We start from the raw sequence: 21,802 nt of genomic DNA, 5'->3' as shown, positions 1-21,802 counted from the left end.
AGCAGTGCTCCAGATAAGATTTGGAAGTGGGAGTATTTTATTCCCTATTTTTTAAAGTTTGGAGTAAAATGATTTTTTAGGGAGTAAAAATGTAAATCCAATTCTCAATGAGAGTATTTTATAAGTGGGTAAAAATATGTTTTAACTGAAAAACAAATGTTTTTGGGATATAGTTTTGTCCCAACAGGTCATAGGTGATTTGCAGGAATCAGGCCAATCAGTGTTGCATTTCATATACTGGGCTGGATTCACAGACCAAATAGATATCCACAAGAAGGACTTGCAAATCCACAACCAAGATATTCACCTATGGGTGAAACTGCACATTAAAGGTATTTATGTTTGTACATATGCCTGTTCATGTGCACAGATGAGCACCAGAAAATGATTGTGCATAGATAAAAACAATATGTGTATAGGATGTATTTGCTGTGTCGACCCCACTGTGCTATATGCTGTAAGGGAGGGGCCATCATTTCTCAATCCCTACAACTCACTTTCAACTATGGGTACTGTGACAAAGTCACATGCCTGAGCCTAGGGGAGGTATATGGGGGACGGCCAAGGATCTCAATCCCATAATAAGCCTTAAGTGTAGGACAAGTCCTACTAGCCTGAGAACCCCAATGTTGCATTGGAAGCAGCCCCTTTTTAAACCGAACACAGCAGAGGGGTGGTGGGGGAGTTAGTAGTCAGAGTGCAGGTGCAGGTGCAGAATAGAGCATGGCAGTACAGCAAGGATGCGGAGGAGAAGCGGGAGAAGGGGAAGAAAGTGTGCAGAGTGGCCGAGAGGAGTGAGAGAAGAGTGTAGGAGGTAGTAAGGAGAGAGAGAGAGAGAGACGGGAGCACAGGAGTTACAGCGAAAAACAAAGGAGGGGAAGAGGAAAAGGAGAGAAATGTTTACAGAGGAGAATGAGAAAGACTGAACAGGAGGTTGAAAAGGGAAGGATAGATAGGAGGTGGAGATACCTTGGCGTGAAGGAGGAGTGATGAAAGAAAGCAAGGGGTTAGGAGGAGGAATGCCAAAGGGACGAAGAGGTGGAGGAAACAATAGAAGAGCCAAAGGAAAACCAAAGGAAGGCTAAAGGCACCAATGTGGAGCAGAGACCAACACACGAGAGGGTGATGAATGAGTGGGGAAAAGGAGGGGTTGAGAGAAGGCCTCATACCAAGACTAGACGAGGGGTGAAGACACAGAAAACGCAGTGACAAAGGGGGTTCAGGAAGGAAGGCAAAGCCTGAGAAAGCCTGAACAACTTTGGTGACCAGAATATTCTGGAGGTGGTGGATGAAGGGACATGGTAAGGGCTTGAGCAAAAATGAAAAAGCACAGGTCTAGGCCAACCTACAAAGAAACGTGCATCACCTGTGGGAGGGGGATGATGGTAGTACCCTGGGATCCAACCAGAGGCACTTTAACCAGCACATAACCCTCACTGGAAGTAATAAGTGCACCAGCTAAGGGTACCTGTTGGAGTGTCCAGGTTGAACAGCACTTGTCACATCAAAGAAAGAAATGTTAGTGGGGATTTTAAATTACAGTGTCTAGACCAAGTCCTTCTAGCAAGAGAACCCGGTTCCATGTGTTAATATCCCCGCAAAAATATTGCCATATTATTGCAGCGATATTAAGGCATGGGACCTGCGGGGGACACCCACGCAACCCCTGTATTATTTTAAATGGAGCGGGGGACTGTCCCCCGCTCTCAGAAAACCCTAATATTATCGCCACTCAAAATATCACCTATGGCCATTCCCGACAACCATATATACGGTGAGATTTTTGGTGGGGATAATATTACCTGATACCGAGAACCCTCCTGTTGCCTGGGAAACATAGATGTAATGGTGAAAGTAAAGAGAATTGGAAAGAGAAGTGAGGTCCCTGCGGAAGTCAGTGAGCCTCCTGTGGTCTCTGGAGAAACCTGATTGTCAACGAGTCATAAGCTTGTAGGCACCACTCGCAGAAAGGTTTGGGGCCCCACCCCTGCCAGTTTGCTGTAGGTTTACCAATGTAAGAGTGAGGTCAGAAAGGATATAGTGGGGAGACTCAGAGCAGAGGCGACAGTGGACTTCAGGGAGAGTTGCTCGTATGTAGGCTGTTGACAGAGTGATTTCAAAATTGTGGACATGTGTTTTTTAACCAACCGGACCAGACAAAAGGCGGAGAAGGGAAGGAGAGAGATAAAAGGAAAGGAAGATGAGAAAGATTGCCATGGAGAAGGAGAAAAGATAGAAAGAGAAATGAGGAGGAAAGAAAGAAAGAAAGAAAGAAAGAAAGAAAGAAAGAAAGAAAGAAAGAAAGAAAGAAAGAAAGAAAGAAAGAAAGAAAGAACAGCTCAAAAAGTAGAAGAGGCAAATATAGCCCCTTTTTCCCGACCCTGGTTCCAACATGGTCGCACACATCTCACCCCGAAACACGGACAGTCCCCATGGGAACCACCACCCCAGGCCCACTGGATAGTGAGGGACCGTGCACCTCAAAATAAAATTGCTTATAAAAGAAGATGGGCTACATCCTGAGTGCTTAGTTCCCTAAGGTACATCGGGCCTCATTACGACGCAGGCGGAATGGGTTTAACAGCGTTGCCAGAGCTGCCAGTGCCATTAAACCTATTCCGCCCTATTACGAGGTCCCCTTGCGGGATCCGCTCTGGACGTCTGGTCAGACCAGACGTCCTTTGCGAGTCCTGCAAGGGGACCAGCATGCTAACAAAGGGCCCGTCATTAACGGGCCCATTGTTAGCATGCTCCCCATTCCAATTGAGCCCTATGGGGGCTCAAATGGGGATGGTCTGGGTCCAAGTTCCCTGAATGGGGAAATACCGGGCCCTCCAAAGTCGGAATGGCCCGGTAATTCCCCATTCAGGGACCCCAGACCCAGACCCAGGCCCGAGTTTGCAGGAAGCCATGCCCTTATTAAAAGGGTATGGCTACCTCCAAACTCGTAATAAGGCCCATAGACACCAGAGTGAATTTTATATGGATCCCATTGGGGACAGCTCTTTATTTATAAAACACACTTCTCCTTTAAACCTTTTATTTTCCTTAGGATTCCCCCGCCATGAGCACCAACTGACTGGGGATCTGCTACGTCAGCTCACCCTTCCTTGGAGGGGTCTCTGGGACCCTTAGGGTGAGCCAGATGCAATAGACCCCTTACCTACGTCAGGTACCACCCGCATGGAGTGTGAGACGAGAGGATGGCCTCTGTGGGTGGTCCCATCTTACTAGACAGCCTCAAGCATGCCACCACCCTATCCCATTAGCACACACCAGGGTACCTCCCGTCTACCCCATTATCTAATTAGTATTCTTATAAATATTTAATAGCCTACCCGTACTTAACTCTTAACCCTACTTAACATTCCCCCTAATGCTTACCCCAAACTCTACGCTTCCCCCTGCTTAACATGCTACTTAACAATTAATACATCTATACATGCAACTGCACATACATATATATATTTACATACAACATTTAACACACATAAAACACTATGTCACAATGGGGTCACTGTTGCAGTCAGTCACCCCCTTCACAGTACCTTTGTGGGTCTGTCCTCGGTAGCACTGGCTCTGTGCTGGCTGGTGCAGGGCTAAAGTCTAGGGCTGGTGTCAGGCTAGCAGGTTCTGGCTGATCCTGGTGGCAAGGCTGGATGGTGACTAGCTGGGGCCTGTGCCCTACGGATGAGGGCTGGGGCCTGGGCCCTCTTCTTTCTTCAGGGTGTCTCTGTCCAACACATAGGGCCACCCGCACTCAATGCACAGCCCATGCTCTTTATAAGTTCTCGGTGGCCTCCTGCATGAGTGGGGTCCCACCCACACTCACTGCTGTGCCCCGTCCCCTAGGCTGTCTTCTGGGTGGGGCCCCATTGGTTGGTTGGTTCTTTACTTGTTTCTTTCTTTTAAATAGTCTGTCCATCCCCATGATGGGATGGATGGACTCTTCCAAAAACACATGCACACAAAGACATACTACTCTAAATAAAATACTTTATTTACCCTGGTTTCTGCGTGTTTATTCCTAGGGTTCTTTACGGGACACGCATGCAGCCCCTAGTAGCCAGGCCCTTTGGGGCCACGTGCTATACAAGGGAACACCAGAGGAAGGATAAAGGCACAGAAATGGGTGAGAGATCTAAGAAAGGACAGGGTGTGGAACAAGTGGAAGGAGGAGAAGTGGTGAGAAGGTCTTCACCAAGACCAGGAGGAAGGTAAAGACACCAGAGCAGAGAGTGAGAAAGGTGGCCCCGTAAGGAGGGCAAAGCTTGAGAAAGTCTCCACAACTTGGGTGACCAGAATCTTCTGGAAGTGGTGGGGAAAGAGCCAGAGAAAGGGCTTTAACATAATTCAAAAAGCAAAAGCCTTGGCTGACTTGAGAAAAAAACGTATACCACCGCCAGGAGGATAACAGTGGTCTTACCCTGGCGTCCAACCAGCAGTGCACTGTCCAGTGCCTGCCCACCGTCAGAAGACATACCTTTACAACGTGCAGCCATCTTGTAGTAGTGTCCACTTGGGGCACTGTGCATACCTAGTAAGACTTGGTGAGGGCACTATAAACCCCAGCGACTGTGGGCGGCTGTTTCTCGACTAGAAGGCAATGTTAAACAAGAGGGAGGGAGGGCGGGACTGAGGATGGCTGTCCCAAGGAGAACTAGATTCTTGTTTGTCCGTATAGTACCCTCAGCCAGTCTTTCTAGGTATGCACAGTGCCCCTACTGGACACTACTACAAGATGGCTGCACGTTGTAAACGTATGTCTTCTGATGGTGGGCAGGCACTGGACAGTCAGTCCTAACCTAATCCTCACCTTCTCCCTGCAAAATAAAAACCATACCGTTGGTCTTGGTTCAGAGCCATCCATTGATCCCTCCCTATGACAATACTCAGAGGATCTGTGCACAGCACACAGGAATCAATCTGCCTAGCATGACCACAGATTCATAAAGTGTCATGTCATATATGTCACACAGGTATAATACATATCTGGTAAATACATGTAAAGTTGATCCGATGGGCTTACCAAGGCCCATAATGCCAATGTCAGGCCACAAAGGAGGAGCATAAGACTGTTTGCTACAGAAAGACAACATTGCTCCACCGCGCAGTGGCTGATGAGCACGGAGTGTGCAGGAGTCGCCCAGCATCGTTTACATTAAGGGCATTGGGCACAGAATGCGCCAGAGCAGCACTGCACTGAATATTCCCATGTGTCATTAGCGGGGGTGCCCCCGAGCATTTTAATGAACGAAGGCTCCAAACCTACTTACATGAGCTTTCACTTACCTCAGTGAATCTACAGTGAACTTCCCACAACCCGGACCTCATGCACTCAGCTGACACAACTTCCGGGCCAAGAGTGAGTCACTGTAGACGATTCTTGCTGCCACGCCCTTAACACTTTAAAAACGTATATGGCATTAAGTGGTTACCATTTTTGTCTTCCAGTGTATTAGAATATATATATATATATAGATTTCCTATCATTGGTACACTGATGAGAACGTGTATGTCATGCTCCAGGCACCACATTGCCAGCAGTAATAACGTGACATACCCGTTCTGAATGCACTCAGTGCTGCATGCACTACATAAATTGAACGTTGAGTCTTGTTTCGTGGTAATTGTTATCGTACCTCGTGTCCATGCTTCTGCGCCCCGAGACTTGCGAGTTACCGGCGCAATACAAATAAACAAATAAATAAATAAATATGCATGCAAAAATACAAACAAATAAATATGCATGCAACAAAAAAGGGGATCAGGATTGTATAGGTAATCAAATTAAATCGTTTAATCATCAATCACATTTGTAAACCAGCATAGCCAGCGCGCAGCCACACGAGTTGCAGCAGAAGAATGAATTGATTCTGTTGTAAAACGGTAGACAAGGCAAGGTACTGCATTTGGGGGTCTTTCATCATTCTAGGGCTGACTGGAGCATCACAGTGGCAACTCCAGGTAAAAGATGCTAGGCCCACCAAACAAGCCCTCGTGCACCGGGGCTATGTTCTGATATATAGTATGGCACTTAGGAGCAGGCCTGGCTGCAACCTAGCCATCAGGGCATGGCGCTACCATGCAATAGGAGCCCAGGACATTGCGTTCAAAGGCAGAAGTGCTGCACTGCCGGAGACCCAAGTTTGAAAAAATGGGAATACGTCAAAAAGGCTTTAGTATGGGAGATGGGGTCAGAGAAACGTAAGCTATAGGCCACTGGAATCTAAATTGGCCAAATAAAAGGCTAATTTGAAGAAATCATGTTTCATGCTGCTCAAAGGATATAGCACGGGGCATATGTTAGCACCGTGGGACAATGAAGTCAAGCGGGTTAGGAGGGCTAGCGCCAAAATGGAAAAAATCAGGCGCAATCTGATTAGATGCAGGAGGAGGTGCACTGGCGGAGCTCTGGCGTGGCAATGGAGACGGGGTGTGATGTAGAGAGGAGTGCAAGAAATAGCTGAATTATTGAACGAGTAGAATGGGAACCCATGTTTCTATGGCAGTAGTTGATTGTGGGTGTTACTGGTGGACGGGGACCATATGAACAACCATGAACTATCCATGAAAGATTAAAACTGAGATTAGCCAAATCCAAGGTGGTGGATGATGTGGGGCCCATTGTAACACTGTATGCTAAAGAGCGAGTGCCGAGCAACGCCTAGGGATACTGCGGAAGCACTAACAACAGATTTCCAACGCTTGCAGGAAACAGGGGCGGTGTCAGAGAACTGGCGCGCAGCAAATGTCCCACTGCACATAGGTGAAGCAGGGAGCCACCGACTGTCAGTAACAGGCAGGTAAGTTTAACTTGATTATTGGGAAAGTAATAGAATAAAGACAGCCGTGTTAGTAGCCTTATGTGAAGTGTGGCCTCAAATGCCCCAATTATTTATTTATTTATTTATGTATACATTTGTATAGCGCACTAACAGCCCTTGGGCATCGAGAGGCTGTTACTTGGAGGGTACTTAGTTACAGGGTGCGTACAGCTGGGAAATGCATTATGCCATTTTATGCCTGGTATAGTCTGCCTATTCTAAGGTATAACCCCATGTGTGCAAGCGCTGCCAGCATAATTGAATTGCAGCCTTGAAAACTCCACAACAGAGGATTTATCTGCCTGCCATACAAGGTATATGCACACATATGTTCGTAATATGCAATGTTCAGCCTCAAAGGCTCTGGTAAGGCCATTATATGTCAGGCAGATCACCATGTGCAAAAATCTCCTCGTAGGGGCCCCTTCATTGGATAACTACAAAGAGCAACTTGGCCACCTCGACTCCGGTAGATGAACTAAGTGCACACCGGTAGCAACCCAGATTGGAGATTAAAAGCCAGATAATACATATTGAACTAATATCCCAAAATGGTACATTCATTGAGTTCCTTGCATCATCAATAACGTCCATTACTGAATCTTTTCTAATATATTGAGATGTTTTAGGGCATCCTCACGAATCTGGTCAGACCAGGCGTGCAGAACAGCACCCGCGAGCAGGACAGGACGGTAGCAACGGTACCGTTATGAACAGTACCGCTGCTACCATCCCCCCCCCATTCCCATTGAGCCCTATGGGGGCTCAAATGGGAATGGGGATGTACTGGCTCCAGGTCTCGCGCAAGCGGAATTACCGGGCCCGCCGAGGTCGGAATGGCCCAGTAATTCCCCTTTTGCGGGTCCCGGAGCCGGACCCGAGTTTGGGGGTAGCCATGCCGGTATAAACGGCATGGCTACCTCCAACCTCGTAATGAGGCCCATTGTGTCGAAATTTGGCAATGTGTTTCTGGCTCAGTTGGCCATCTTGATACGTCAGTGAGGCACTATAAGTCGAATAAACAACATACAATTGCTAACCTCATACTACAATACACAATATTTTAAACATCAATAGGAAAAGGAAGTAGTTATAACATAACAGATCTGATTGATACTATAGAACGGCTTCTAATGTGCAGGAGCTTCAGAGAGCGGCAAACACCACCATTAACTTTTTTTTTAGAATAAGTCATGAACACATGTGGAAACTGTTCCCTTACAGACAGACGGTCCAGGCTATTGCGCCGTGGAAAAGCACATTTTGCTGCATGGAGTCTGGAATTTTGTGCCACGCATTTTTGTTTTTTGTGTCATTTTAGTGGTACATTGTTTAGTGAGTGGAGGCTTCGAGGCAGCATCCTGGGTGCCAAAGGGAGAGAGAGAGAGAAGGTGCGAGGGTGCAGGAAAGACAGTTTGCAAGAGGAGTCAAGCAGTATGCAAGAGAGCAAGCGTGCAAGACTGAGAGAAAGAGACAGTGTAAGAGAGAGACCAAGAGTGAGAGTGGAGAGAGGGGAAGCAAGGGGCGGGTATCGGAGGATAGGGGAGAAAGAGGGAGGGAGGGAGGGAGGGCATGGCAGGGGTCTGTGAGAGCCAGTGGATAGAAGGGGATAGCTGGGTGAGTCAGAGAGAGAAAGGAGCGGGTCTGTGAGAGAGAGTGGGCCAGACAGAAAGAGAGAGAGAGAGAGGGAGAGAGAGAGAGAGAGAGAGAGAGAGAGAGAGGGTCAGTGGGAGTGGATCAGAAAGAGAGTGGGTCAGAGGGAGAGAGAGAGTCCGCGGAGACCAGGGTGGTTTATGAGTTAAAGAGAGGCAGAGAGCAAGAGCATCAGGGAGAGAGAGACAGAGAGAGCGTCAGGGAGAGAGAGACAGAGAGAGCGTCAGGGAGAGAGAAAGCTGACCAGGGAAAGGGAGTGGGTCAGGGGGAGAGAGAGTAGGCGAACCAACGTCTGTTAGAGAGAAAGAGGGGCAAACAAATAAAGAGTCGATCACAGGGAGCAAAGGTCAGAGAGAGTGAGAGGTGTGTGCAGAAGTGGGTGTGTAATGGAGTAGGTGTGCAGGACTGGGTTTAGGCATGGGTGACCCGGGAGGTCACCCGGGGCACTATATTAGCCCCCCATTAACTCCTCTGCCACGTCAGCTCGGGGGAGTCTTTCAAAGGCTCCCCCGAGCTGGCAGGGTGAGTGAAGGCACCCTATTGAAATGAAATGTGCCTGCTCTCGTGCTGGTGGTAGGAGGTAGGTGCTCCAGCACGGGAGCAGGTGCTTTTCATTACAATAGGGCGCTACTGCTAAACCAGCATGGGGCAGCATTTCAAAGGCGGCCCCATGCTAGTTTGGCAGTGGCTCTCTATTGAAGTGATAAACTCCCTGCTCCAGCACAGGAGCGGGGAGTTAATCATTTAAATAGAGCGCGGCTGCGACAGCATGGGACTGACTATGCTGGTCTGGCAGTGGCACTCTATTTAGCAGAGCAACCCCATATTCGGTGCCAACCATACACTACTCCCCACTGGGGGAGGGAGGGGCAAATTTCGTTTCCTCGCCCTGGGTGCTGCCAGAGCTAAGGCCGGCCCTGTGGGTGTAAGTGTGTACGGGGGTAAGAGCAGGAGAAGGGGCAAGCAGGAAATTGTTGGAGTTCATAGTGTGATAGACAGGCACATGGGGAGGGTGTGAGGGTTCAGAGATGCAGATGGGGCAAGGTAGCCAGATCATTGCGGCAGGGTCAAGGTTTGGAGAATTAGGAAAAGAGGTGCATTGGGCAAGAGTAGGCTATCATGCCGGAGACAGACATTGATTGATAAGGGGTGTAAGAGAGGGGCAGCCCTTGATGATTGGATCGCTTTGTTTACCTCCCGGGGTCACCGCATCAGGAAAACACAAGTTTGCCAGTGGGGCACTGATTTACCTCCAGCCAAGAGCTAGAGGTAAACCTTGCCCCCACTGGCAAAAAAATGCCAGAATTACCGGTGCCAGTATATCCAGAGCCGGCAATTTCACCAATCTCCATCCATGGAATGGGGAGTTAGTTACTTTACTGGCACATCGGAATCTGCCGGAAATTCTTGTAGACCAATTGCCGGTAATGGTAAGTCTGTTTGGTGGTAGCCCACCGGTACTTGCAATGACCCCCCCAAGACTTTAGTTTCCAACTTGTTGACATTCACAAGCTGGAGCAAAGTTGGTTGGCTTGACTCTGTGCTTGGGAGCCTGTTTGGAAACCAGCTGTGACTCAAGCTACCGAAGTAGGCTCTGAAGCTAAAGATTACTCAGTTCTTTGCAGACACCAGGGAGGAGGAAATGGCTACTAGACCCGAAGTCAGACTCTACCTTCCCCTCTCCCCTACAACCGGGGACTCCCTACATACTTAACGTCTGTGACAAAGCTATGGCACAGGCCACTTCTAACTAAGGCAAGGCTGAATGGTTTGACGTTGGCAGCACAGATGTGCAGATGCAACGTAGGTGCTAACCCACACTGTGTTTGTGGAGCAGTAGAGACAATGGTGCTAACCCACACTGTGTTTGTGGAGCAGTAGAGACTATGGTGCTAACCCACACTGTGTTTGTGGAGCAGTAGAGACTATGGTGCAATCCCCACACTGTGTTTGTGGAGCAGTAGAGACTATGGTGCTAACCCACACTGTGTTTGTGGAGCAGTAGAGACTATGGTGCAATCCCCACACTGTGTTTGTGGAGCAGTAGAGACTATGGTGCTAACCCACACTGTGTTTGTGGAGCAGTAGAGACTATGGTGCAATCCCCACACTGTGTTTGTGGAGCAGTAGAGACTATGGTGCAATCCCCACACTGTGTTTGTGGAGCAGTAGAGACTATGGTGCAATCCCCACACTGTGTTTGTGGAGCAGTAGAGACTATGGTGCTAACCCACACTGTGTTTGTGGAGCAGTAGAGACTATGGTGCTAACCCACACTGTGTTTGTGGAGCAGTAGAGACTATGGTGCAATCCCCACACTGTGTTTGTGGAGCAGTAGAGACTATGGTGCTAACCCACACTGTGTTTGTGGAGCAGTAGAGACTATGGTGCAATCCCCACACTGTGTTTGTGGAGCAGTAGAGACTATGGTGCTAACCCACACTGTGTTTGTGGAGCAGTAGAGACTATGGTGCAATCCCCACACTGTGTTTGTGGAGCAGTAGAGACTATGTTGCAATCCCCACACTGTGTTTGTGGAGCAGTAGAGACTATGGTGCAATCCCCACACTGTGTTTGTGGAGCAGTAGAGACTATGGTGCTAACCCACACTGTGTTTGTGGAGCAGTAGAGACTATGGTGCTAACCCACACTGTGTTTGTGGAGCAGTAGAGACTATGGTGCTAACCCACACTGTGTTTGTGGAGCAGTAGAGACAATGGTGCAATCCCCACACTGTGTTTGTGGAGCAGTAGAGACTATGGTGCAATCCCCACACTGTGTTTGTGGAGCAGTAGAGACTATGGTGCAATCCCCACACTGTGTTTGTGGAGCAGTAGAGACTATGGTGCTAACCCACACTGTGTTTGTGGAGAAGTAGAGACTATGGTGCTAACCCACACTGTGTTTGTGGAGCAGTAGAGACTATGGTGCAATCCCCACACTGTGTTTGTGGAGCAGTAGAGTCTATGGTTCAATCCCCACACTGTGTTTGTGGAGCAGTAGAGACTATGGTGCTAACCCACACTGTGTTTGTGGAGCAGTAGAGACTATGGTGCAATCCCCACACTGTGTTTGTGGAGCAGTAGAGACTATGGTGCTAACCCACACTGTGTTTGTGGAGCAGTAGAGACTATGGTGCAATCCCCACACTGTGTTTGTGGAGCAGTAGAGACTATGGTGCTAACCCACACTGTGTTTGTGGAGCAGTAGAGACTATGGTGCAATCCCCACACTGTGTTTGTGGAGCAGTAGAGACTATGTTGCAATCCCCACACTGTGTTTGTGGAGCAGTAGAGACTATGGTGCAATCCCCACACTGTGTTTGTGGAGCAGTAGAGACTATGGTGCTAACCCACACTGTGTTTGTGGAGCAGTAGAGACTATGGTGCTAACCCACACTGTGTTTGTGGAGCAGTAGAGACAATGGTGCAATCCCCACACTGTGTTTGTGGAGCAGTAGAGACTATGGTGCAATCCCCACACTGTGTTTGTGGAGCAGTAGAGACTATGGTGCAATCCCCACACTGTGTTTGTGGAGCAGTAGAGACTATGGTGCTAACCCACACTGTGTTTGTGGAGCAGTAGAGACTATGGTGCTAACCCACACTGTGTTTGCGGAGAAGTAGAGACTATGGTGCTAACCCACACTGTGTTTGTGGAGCAGTAGAGACTATGGTGCAATCCCCACACTGTGTTTGTGGAGCAGTAGAGTCTATGGTTCAATCCCCACACTGTGTTTGTGGAGCAGTAGAGACTATGGTGCAATCCCCACACTGTGTATCTACTCAGACATCAGGGAGATGGGGCTACTGGGCATTCTAAGAGTAAGCGGTATAAGCAGGGGTCAAGTCGAGGGTACATGGGGCGAAGTCCACCCACTTTTGTCAGAGTGTGGACTCAGTCCCCCCAGCTAATTGAGAAACATTGAATGTCCTCTTTGAATTTACGCATTACATTAAAGCTGACCTCGGGGATCGAATCACAGTCGTTAGGTTTGTAGGCAGGACACTTCACCACTGCACTATGTAACCTGATGAAAGGTAACAAGCAACTAAAGGTGAAATGTTGCATTTCGTTACTGCAAGTCCCAGGGAAAACATTTGTATTAGTGCTTGTGGAGTTTAAAACATGCACACTTTGTAACGTTTTCAAAAACACTATTAGAAGAAAATATCCTCTCTTGGTTTTGGGTGTGTGTGTTGATTTTATGAAAAGCCAATGCCATTTGTTCTGTGCAAATTGGGGGGTTATGCAAAGACAATTTCATGAAATGTGCATATTTCACCTTGATATGCTAATTTCTGGCGATGTTATTTCCCATTGCATTAATTAATTCCCATTTAATTTTTAGGACTTGACCCCATTTAATTTTTAGGACTTGACCCCTGGGTATAAGGCACCACAGGCCTGCTTTCGCCTGCCCACTGGCATGCTGGGAGGTGAGGGTGGCTTCTGCCCTGGCCAGTTATCTGAGCTGAGCTTTCAAAGGGGCTTACTCAATGCTGCCTCCTCAGTCCAATAGTGCCACCTGACATGAAGCAAATACTGCTCTGAAGCTGGTTGCAAATCTGCACTTGCACACACTTATCTGTTTTTGGTCTAATTTGTCTGACAATCTGGAATGTAATTTGGTTGACTTTTTTTTGCTGAGGGCCAATCTTGCACCTTCTTTGTACTCGCCTGATCCCTCTGCTGGTATTTTAGAATGTAACTTTCCTATTTTAAATGTTGTTGTTGGCTGTTAACAAAAACGTTGCTCACTTTTGCTTTCTCCACTGATGAGAACAATTTACAGTCTACATTTGTGACAGCTTGATAGTGCACAGAAGAGCACAATTTGCACTTAAAGTATGTGATCAGTGGGTGACTGCGGCTCCACAGATTAACGAATGTTAGCTATGTTTCCTTTGTTTTTTTCAATGTATGGCAATGTATGAGAATTGCTCTCCTTGTGTACCTTTAGGCAAACCGCCAAAATAAATTATTGACAATTAACATTACTAAAGTATTTCACCCTAATATTACATATCACATTGATGTGTTTCACGATTATGCAACTTGTTCTGTGTGTTATGTTTTTCTGTTCGCATCTTTTATTCTATAGCGCTCTAGCGCCCTCTGGGGTCCAGTTTGCACTTATTAAAACTGAAAAATAAATAAATATAGAAATAAAGTCTTGTAAGCTTCACTTCAAATGGGGGAAATGGTGTTGCATTCATTTTGTTAATTTAAATTCCTGAGCACTACAATCTTTGCCAAATCAGCCATAATAGGAGCGGTATTCCTGTTTTGGGCCTGATAATTGTGTTCTGGTCACCGATAGCCTCACTTTAGCCCAACTCTGTACTTTTGCCGGCTCCTTCTCAGCCAGCGCCCTTTACTGGTCGCTCACCCACCTAACCCATCCCTCTTGGGCTGCACCCTTCCTCCTCTGTTGTCACTGGCCTAGTTTTTTTTATCCAATGCAACGGGAAACGCCTGCTGCCTGAGAGCACAAGTGTAATGCAATAAAACAATATTAAACAGAAAGACTTGAGCCATCTTCATAAATATAAATAAAGGCAATGGGCGGCCCCAACAAACACACAATCATATATGGAAAAAGTGTCAAATTGAATTATTTTAATAACAGCACATGCAGTTTAATGAAATACATTCATATAAATATGTTTTTATCAATCAAACACAGTAAAGAAATGCAAAAGGCCATAAGAAACCACATATGGCCACCCAATAGTATCCGGGTGCTTGAACATTCTGTCACTACCCTACCAAACCATGAATGGACAAAGCTCAAGTGACCAACATTTGAACAATACCAAAACATAGAAAAAAAATTCTGAAACAGACAAAATCAAAACAATACATTCCACATAAACCTAAACATACAAAAACAGTGTTTAAAATGTACACTGTACTGTGATGTGTAATTTAATTAGATGGTGACATGTGTCTACTGAAGTAACTGCAACCAGTCTGTTTTGAAGTATCTCCATCAGAGAAAGTAAATAAATAACCCATGGGGTTATACATCGTCGACTCAAGAGCTTGAGTTTTGGGCTGATTTGAGGGTCCACATGTCACAGAAACACCTTTTTTTTTTACCTTTCACCATGAAACTTGACTTAACCCCCTTCTTCCTTGGCTCACTCTTCTCCTCCCCTTCTCTCATAGCTTTTAGCTTTAACCTGGTCTAACCTCTACCTTACTCCCTCCTGTCACCTACACCCTCTCTCTTTAAACCCAGAACTCCTATTCGCCCACAATCTCCAACCTTGCTCATCCCCCTCTCCTACCGCACAGAACCTGCTCCTCTCCCAGACCTCCTATCACTCTTTCACGTGGACATTGGAGCGCAACGAGTCTTCCTACATCACTGACCACCTGGAGTCTTTTCAATCTGAATTTTCACTTCTTGCTATCATGGGAACCTGGATCTCCCCTCATTAAACTGTAACACTTGCAGCTATTCATACTGGTTCTGCTGCCCTACCCCACTGTCCCGACATGCCAGGAAGGGCAGTGGAGTGGGGTTCCATATCAATAAGACCCTCACCATTGTCCTCACTGCCTCTGACAAGACCTCTTCCTCCTTTGGATATGCCACTATTCAATTCCTCCCTCCTGCTCCGTTAACTGTTCTGGCTCTCTATTGACCTCTGGTCCTCTCAACACCCTCTTCCCTGAGCTGAACCTTATCCATGAGTCATTTTCCACTGACATACCGTGTCATTTTTGGGGATTTTAATTTTCTCAAGCTCTCCGAATGCTGCCTGCCTTGAACTTAACTCTCTCCTATCTGACCCCTCACTCCATTCCCTCCACGGCCCACCTACCTACTCTAGTTGGAACTCTCTTGACCTGGTCTTTCTCTCTATCCTGCTCTCCTCCCCGAGCCTGCCCATTGACCGCTCTCCCTCTCATCATTCTGTTGTTCACTTTAATTTCTCAATCACTCCACCCTATTTCTTCCTCTACCCTGTCCAATGACAAATAAGAAATTCAAGAAGGACTCCCTTACTCATTACCTTGATGATGTGAGGCCCTCTTTCCCATCTCTCTCCCCTGTTCATGCCTCTTGCATTGACTGTGCTTTTTCTAGCTTTCACTATGCACTTATGACTCCCTTTGACCAATACTGTCCTGTAAACTCATTAGTACCTTCCCATCCCGGTCTTCAGACCTCAATCACCTCTAAGATGCAGACCCTCAAAGCAAGCAAGCACCTTCACATGTGATACTGGCAAAATCCCAGGCCACCAGCCTACTTCTAAAATACAAAAATTACATTGCTGCTTTCTCCTCTGCACTTGAATCTGCCAAAATCCTCCTACTTCGCAAACCTAATCTCATATCTTCGCAATCACCCCTGCAAACTTTCATCTACCCTCTAAGCTTTGCTCGGACCTCCGAAGCCAATGTCTATTACCTCTGTCCTCTCTGGTAATGACTGTATTCACTATTGTTACTCTAACATCTCTACAATTCAAGACACCTCTCACAGCCTTCCCCTCTCTACCTCCCCCACCGTCCATCTTTCCACCACTCTCCACCTAGCCATTCTACTCTTGACCACTTCCCCCCCACCTCCCGTGCCAAATTATCACCCATCTTTTACAGTGCCAACTTATCTTGCACTCAGATTTACCCGCTTGCCCCCAACTGGTCAAAGATTTAGGGCCTCATTAGGACCCTGGCGGCAGCCGTGCCATTTGGCTGCCGTCGGTAATGTTTTTTTACTGGGGCCCAGAAATGGCCAATAACCGGGACTTGCAGGCCTTGGCGGACCCGGTTATTGACCTTTTCTGGGCTTTGGAAAAAACCATTCCCCATTCCCATTTGAGCCCCACAGGGCTCATTGGGAATGGGGAGGATGCTAACCGGACACGCTAAGGATTCCTGGTTTGACCAGGCGTTCCTTAGCGGGTCCTGGAGCAGTCCTCGGAATGCAGCTGCCAGTAATGAACGGTGCCGGACCCTTACCAGTACCGGGACCGCAAGGGTCCTAATGAGGCCATTAGTCTCAATCTCTCGCCTTAATCTCTCTGCACTTTTTAGCCTCCCTTAACTTTTCTACTGGACTCTTCCCTGACTGGGTCTGGCATACCTCTTTTGAAAAAATCTTCTTCCAACCCAAATGGCACAGCAAACTATCGCCCAGTTTTCCTTCTACCCCATAATTCAATGGTCCTTGAGTGGGTGGTCTTCAACCTGATCCCCAAAGACTTGGAGCATAATGGCCTTGGGGGTCCACTTCAATCTGTCTCCCGTAGCAGGCACTGCACCAAGGCTGCACTCCTTCATGTCTCCTGTTTCCTATTTGCTTTTCACCACTCCAAACTCCCATCTATATGTGTTCTTTTGGACTTCTGTGCTGCTTTTCACACTGTTCACCACTCCCATCTTCCCCTCACGCTTCAGGACCTTGGTTTTGTAAATCTGCTGTATCCTGGATTGCCTCCTACCTTAAAGGTTGCTCCTTTAAGATCTCCTGGAACTCGCAAACCTTTGGCCCCAACCCTTTCACTGCCAGTGTTTCTTATGCCTCTGTCCTTGGATCTCTGGTCTTCACCCACTATACATCTGCCCCAGTAAGACTTTAATCACTCTTTGGCTTTCACAATAACCTCTTTACTGACGACATTCAAATGTGTTTCTCCATTCCCGCCTTCACCCCAGGCATCTTGGAATGAATTCCCAGCTGTTTCATTGCAATCCATTACTGGATGGCTCTCTGCTGCCTCATGTTGAACTCATTGAAACTGAAAGTCATCTTTGTATCGTCTTCCAACGCCATCCCTTGGATCCCTTCTCCTCCCTGCTTCCAAACTGACCTTCTTGCGGGCTTACTCAAGGCTTGCAACGTTGGGGTCCCTATTTGATAGCGGCATCCAACTGCAAAAGTTCATTATTATTGCCTCTACTGCTCATATTAACCTTCCTAACATATGGAAAATGTGTCAATTTCTTGTTCACCACTGTCCGAATGCGCTAATCTTCAACCGTGTGCTTAGCAAACTTGACTAATGCTCGGGCCTGTTCTTTGGCAGTCCTTTCTACTCCTTCCTCCCACTACAGAGTCATCACCTTTGCTACTCACATTTGCGACACCCAACTTAAATCCTTCCTCACCTCTACCTACGTACATCATGCTTGTTGGCTCGGTACGACGCCCTTTCATTGCGGGATGTTTTTTCGCTGGGTTTTTTGCCGCAATTTTTTTTTTTAAAAAACACATAGAATTTTTTAGGGGTTGGTTAGTAAATTAAATATATGGGGTGTGAGTGTTTGGGAATAAATCCAAATCCCCAAAAATAATTTTAAACAAATTTGATGGGTTTTTTCGTAAAAAAAATCGCTGTAAAAAACCAGCGAAAAACATCCCACGATGAAATTACATGGAACCGGTTGGGTATGCATAGACAATTGCCTGCTTTTTAAGTATGTTCTAGTCTACAAAGCTGTCAATGGTCTTGCTCCTTAGTACTTAGCTGACTGTCTATCTGACAACACACCATCTTGTTCCCTCCACTCCTCCCCTGCACTCAACCTCATTGTCCTTCCCTCCAGTCGTTCCTCCTCTCACTTCTGCTACTGCTTCATACTTGCCCATCTCCATCGGGACCGCCCCTCCCTACCCAACTCCACTACACCCCACAGTGCTGTGTAATAATGTCATTTTTATATTTTTAGTTTGCAGCACTCACTGCCTAGGTTAATGTTACTTTTGGAAGTCACCTGTGTTTTGTTTTGTACCTTGTCTATATCCCTCTTCATTCACCCGTTCATATATTGGCTCACCACTTCTTCTCAACTTTGTACTATTGTATAGGCACCTTTCCTCTGAAAGCCTTCACCATCTGTAAAAGTGCCATTTTATGTAATCTCTAATCGATATTGACATTGCTGTTCTTCAATTAAATACAAATACAATTGTATTTATTTTAAACATCAGAGAAATCACAAGCAGCATAGTGTTGAACTAGACCATAGTCCTTGTTATGAGTTGTGCAGAAACAGTAAAACAGGCAGTATTTTGTACTACCACCTTTTTTACTGCTCCATACAATCATGGGTTTTGTCATCCATTTAACAGAAATCCGGCAGGTGGGAAGCGGAGGCATTCACGAGCTAGGTGCATGCAATAATTCTCCAATCCCTGTTGGAGTCTAACGATAATCCAAAATCCGGATTATCTGTAACTCTGAATGATGCAGTGAACATTTCGATCACTGCATGTGGTAACAGTAATTAAGTTTAACATTATTAACTCTTAATGTCAACAAAGTATAGGATTTATTGTTAAATAGGTAAATTAGGCACCAAATAAGCTCTGGAATTGACTCCCATGGGCTGCATTTTAGAATTAATGTTTGCCACTCTGCATCACCTTCTATAAAATAAAAAGACTTATTGGATTTCTTAAGGACTTGCTGAAAGTAAATCCTGTCTCAAAACACAAAACTACATTGTGTTACTGCACTGCATAGTAGACAATGGCCCTCATTACGACCTTGGCGGAGAACCATGGTGCTATTTGCACCATGGTCCATGGCGCTAAGCTGCCAACTCCGCCATGGTGGTTGGCGGACTTACCGCCCCATTCCGACCTTGGCGGGGCGGTAAGTCCCCAATCCCCATTTACCCTTCCCCATTCCCATTTTTGCCCCATAGGGTATAATGGGAGTGGGGAAGGCGTTAATTACGCCACCGTAAATTACGGTGGCGTAATTAACAACAAGTCCCGTAGCGCCATGGATTTTTCCGCCTGCAAAAAGCAGGCGTAAAAATCACCATGGCGCTACGGGAACTCGTACTCAGGCGGAAAGGGGCGCCATGGTTTACGCCGGCGTAAACTCCTTTCCGCCAGGGTCGTAATGAGGGCCAATATAACTGGCATCCACGCAAACCCATGGAGTGTATCTAGGTGTATTTTTGGTCAGGATGCAGCAGAACAATGACTGGCTAACTTACATATTTGTATATCATCTCTTGCCATTCACCAAGGTATCACTGATGATTTCTGCAATGTTTTCAAAGAAAAGTTAAGCACTGTGGGCCTCATCACGACCTCGGCGGTAACCCTTAAATCCGGCGGTAGCGCTATTACTGCCGGATTTAAGGGTCCGCCGAATCAGGGCCTCGGCGGATTTCAACCCAGCTCTGAGCTGGTGTGAAATCCGCCGAGAATTCGCGCTCATCCCGCCGGCGGGAAATCCGCCGGCGGTATGAGCGCGAAATTTCCCCATTGAGCCCAATGGGGAATGGGGCATTCCCGAATGGGCTCAATGGGGAATGGGGACTTCCAAGTCCGCCCAACTCGTGTTCCCGCGCTATTAGCGCCGGGGGCTATGGTGGTCGTGCTAATACCGCCGGCGGATTTCCCGCCGGCGGGATGAGCGCGAATTCTCGGCGGATTTCACATCAGCTCAGAGCTGGGTTGAAATCCGCCGAGGCCCTGATTCGGCGGACCCTTAAATCCGGCCTTAAATACGACCTCCGCGCTAATACCGCCGGCGTTACCGTGGAGGTCGTGATGAGGCCCTATGTCACTCCTTTAAGGGCTCTGAGTATATGTCTCAGATTATGAAGGTTAGACATACCCGGAACACACCCAGCCTAGTCCTACCACAACAGTTACAGCAGCAGAATCATCCACCAGAATAATTGTTAATATTCATTGAAGACATCTGGTTTCCTACCCAAAAAATCATATTATGCCCACCTTGTAGACATAACAGTTTGAAGGGCATCCTCGCTTTGTGAAGGTGTTATAAATGATGTGTCTATTGCAGGACATATTATAACAAATTCAAAAGGCCCTTGAACCAAATTAACAATTATAAACAATAAAAAGAGGTAGATAGTTCAGTTCTTATAGATAATGCACCTGCTTCTTTACTTTAGGACATACACACTTCCCTCATTCATGCCGCTCAACCTGTTTAGTCTCTAAGGAGGCTGAAGTCAGATACATTTAGTAGGAGATACCACTGATGCCAATGAAGAGAAGTAGCTTTTAGAGGTGTGCAAGGTCATCTGCCTTATTGTGGGGCAATCTAATGGGCCAGTCTAGGGGCCGGGGACCTACTCAAACCAGTGGATAATGGCCCAGGGATGGTATGGGAAGGATCCTCTGGTTAACTCTACTTTGTCCACGTCACTGGGCAGAAGACAGTCACAGGCTGGGTCAAATTGAACTGCCCTTTTAAGGGCCGTGCCAGGAGACCTACAATCTCATGTGATGCCATGCACACCCTCCCAAAACCAGACCCAGCAAGATTGAGGACAGAACTCACCTGCAACGTTCCTACACATCTAAAGGACAGACAATGTTTACCACAGTTCCCACTGCAGATGCATCTCCACTGCAGTCTGCTGACAGCTGCATGTGCAGACTCACACAGACAAGTAATCCAAGATGGCGGGGTGGCTTCTTAAAACCATGGTTCAACCCTCTTTCGGATTACACGCTAAGGCATATCCTATACCTGTGGGGGAAAGGCAATCCCTGAGCAACCAATCACATGGCTGGCCCTAACATCTAGGCAGGCCCCAGGGGAGGACCCACTCTCATATAAACGGGACGCTCCAGTTGTAGCAAATTGGAAATGTGGGAAAGAGGCAGCTAAAGGAATTTGGAGACATAGAGGAGAGGAGGAAGCTGGAGACAAATGGGTGAAAAGAAACTTCAGGAGTTGGTTGGAGAAAAGCAACCAGGATGGTGAGAGGAACTGTCAGGAAGTGGCAGGGGCACTATCAGAAGGTGGTAGGAGGGAAACATCAGGCGGTGGTAAGAGGTAAACATCAGTAGCTGAAGACATCAGGAGGTGCTATCGGGAAGATATCCCAAAGTGTTACTTTAAGAGGTGGTATGAGGAAGACCTTTGAAGGTGGTAGGTGGAAACCTCTGAAGTCTGTAGGTGGAAACCTCTGAAGACAGTGGGTGAAAGACAGTAGGAGGTGGCTGGTGGAAGAGAACAGAGGGTGATAGGACAAAGACATCAGGAGGAGGTTTTGAACCAATGGAAATCAGAATGGGCTACAGATGTGGTAGCTAGAAAGAGCAGGAAGTAGTGAGAGGGCAGACTTGGCTCAATAAAGGGGCAAATAGTTTGACACCAATCAAAAGGGGTTAAACGACCTCCTGAAGGGTCTTGGCGGAGGGGAGGGAGGGAAGGGAGGGGAGAGGGAGGGAATGTTATTTGAGGAAGTTGATATATGCCGTTGAAAATCAATAAAAATATATTTTTTAAAAGGGGTTAAATGCACAGCATGAGAAAGAATGAGCATGCAGTGTGCAATCATGGAGGGTCAGAACC

The 21,802-nt window shown here is 47.0% G+C and overlaps 1 protein-coding gene across 1 annotated transcript in view; it reads left to right on the top strand.

Annotated features, from left to right (window-relative positions):
* The first annotated feature begins 6,718 nt into the window (after positions 1–6,718).
* LOC138569329 (C-X-C chemokine receptor type 2-like) overlaps positions 6,719–21,802 on the top strand; it is a 279,154-nt gene continuing 264,070 nt past the window's right edge. The window contains exon 1 of the mRNA XM_069647210.1: positions 6,719–6,806. The gene's annotated coding sequence lies outside the window, so the exon portion shown is untranslated. The remainder of the gene's footprint in view (positions 6,807–21,802) is intronic.

The sequence above is a fragment of the Ambystoma mexicanum genome, chromosome 2q (genome assembly GCF_040938575.1).
Source record: "Ambystoma mexicanum isolate Mex_15411 chromosome 2q, UKY_AmexF1_1, whole genome shotgun sequence".
NCBI lineage: Eukaryota > Metazoa > Chordata > Amphibia > Caudata > Ambystomatidae > Ambystoma > Ambystoma mexicanum.
This window is presented reverse-complemented; position numbering and strand designations above follow the sequence as displayed.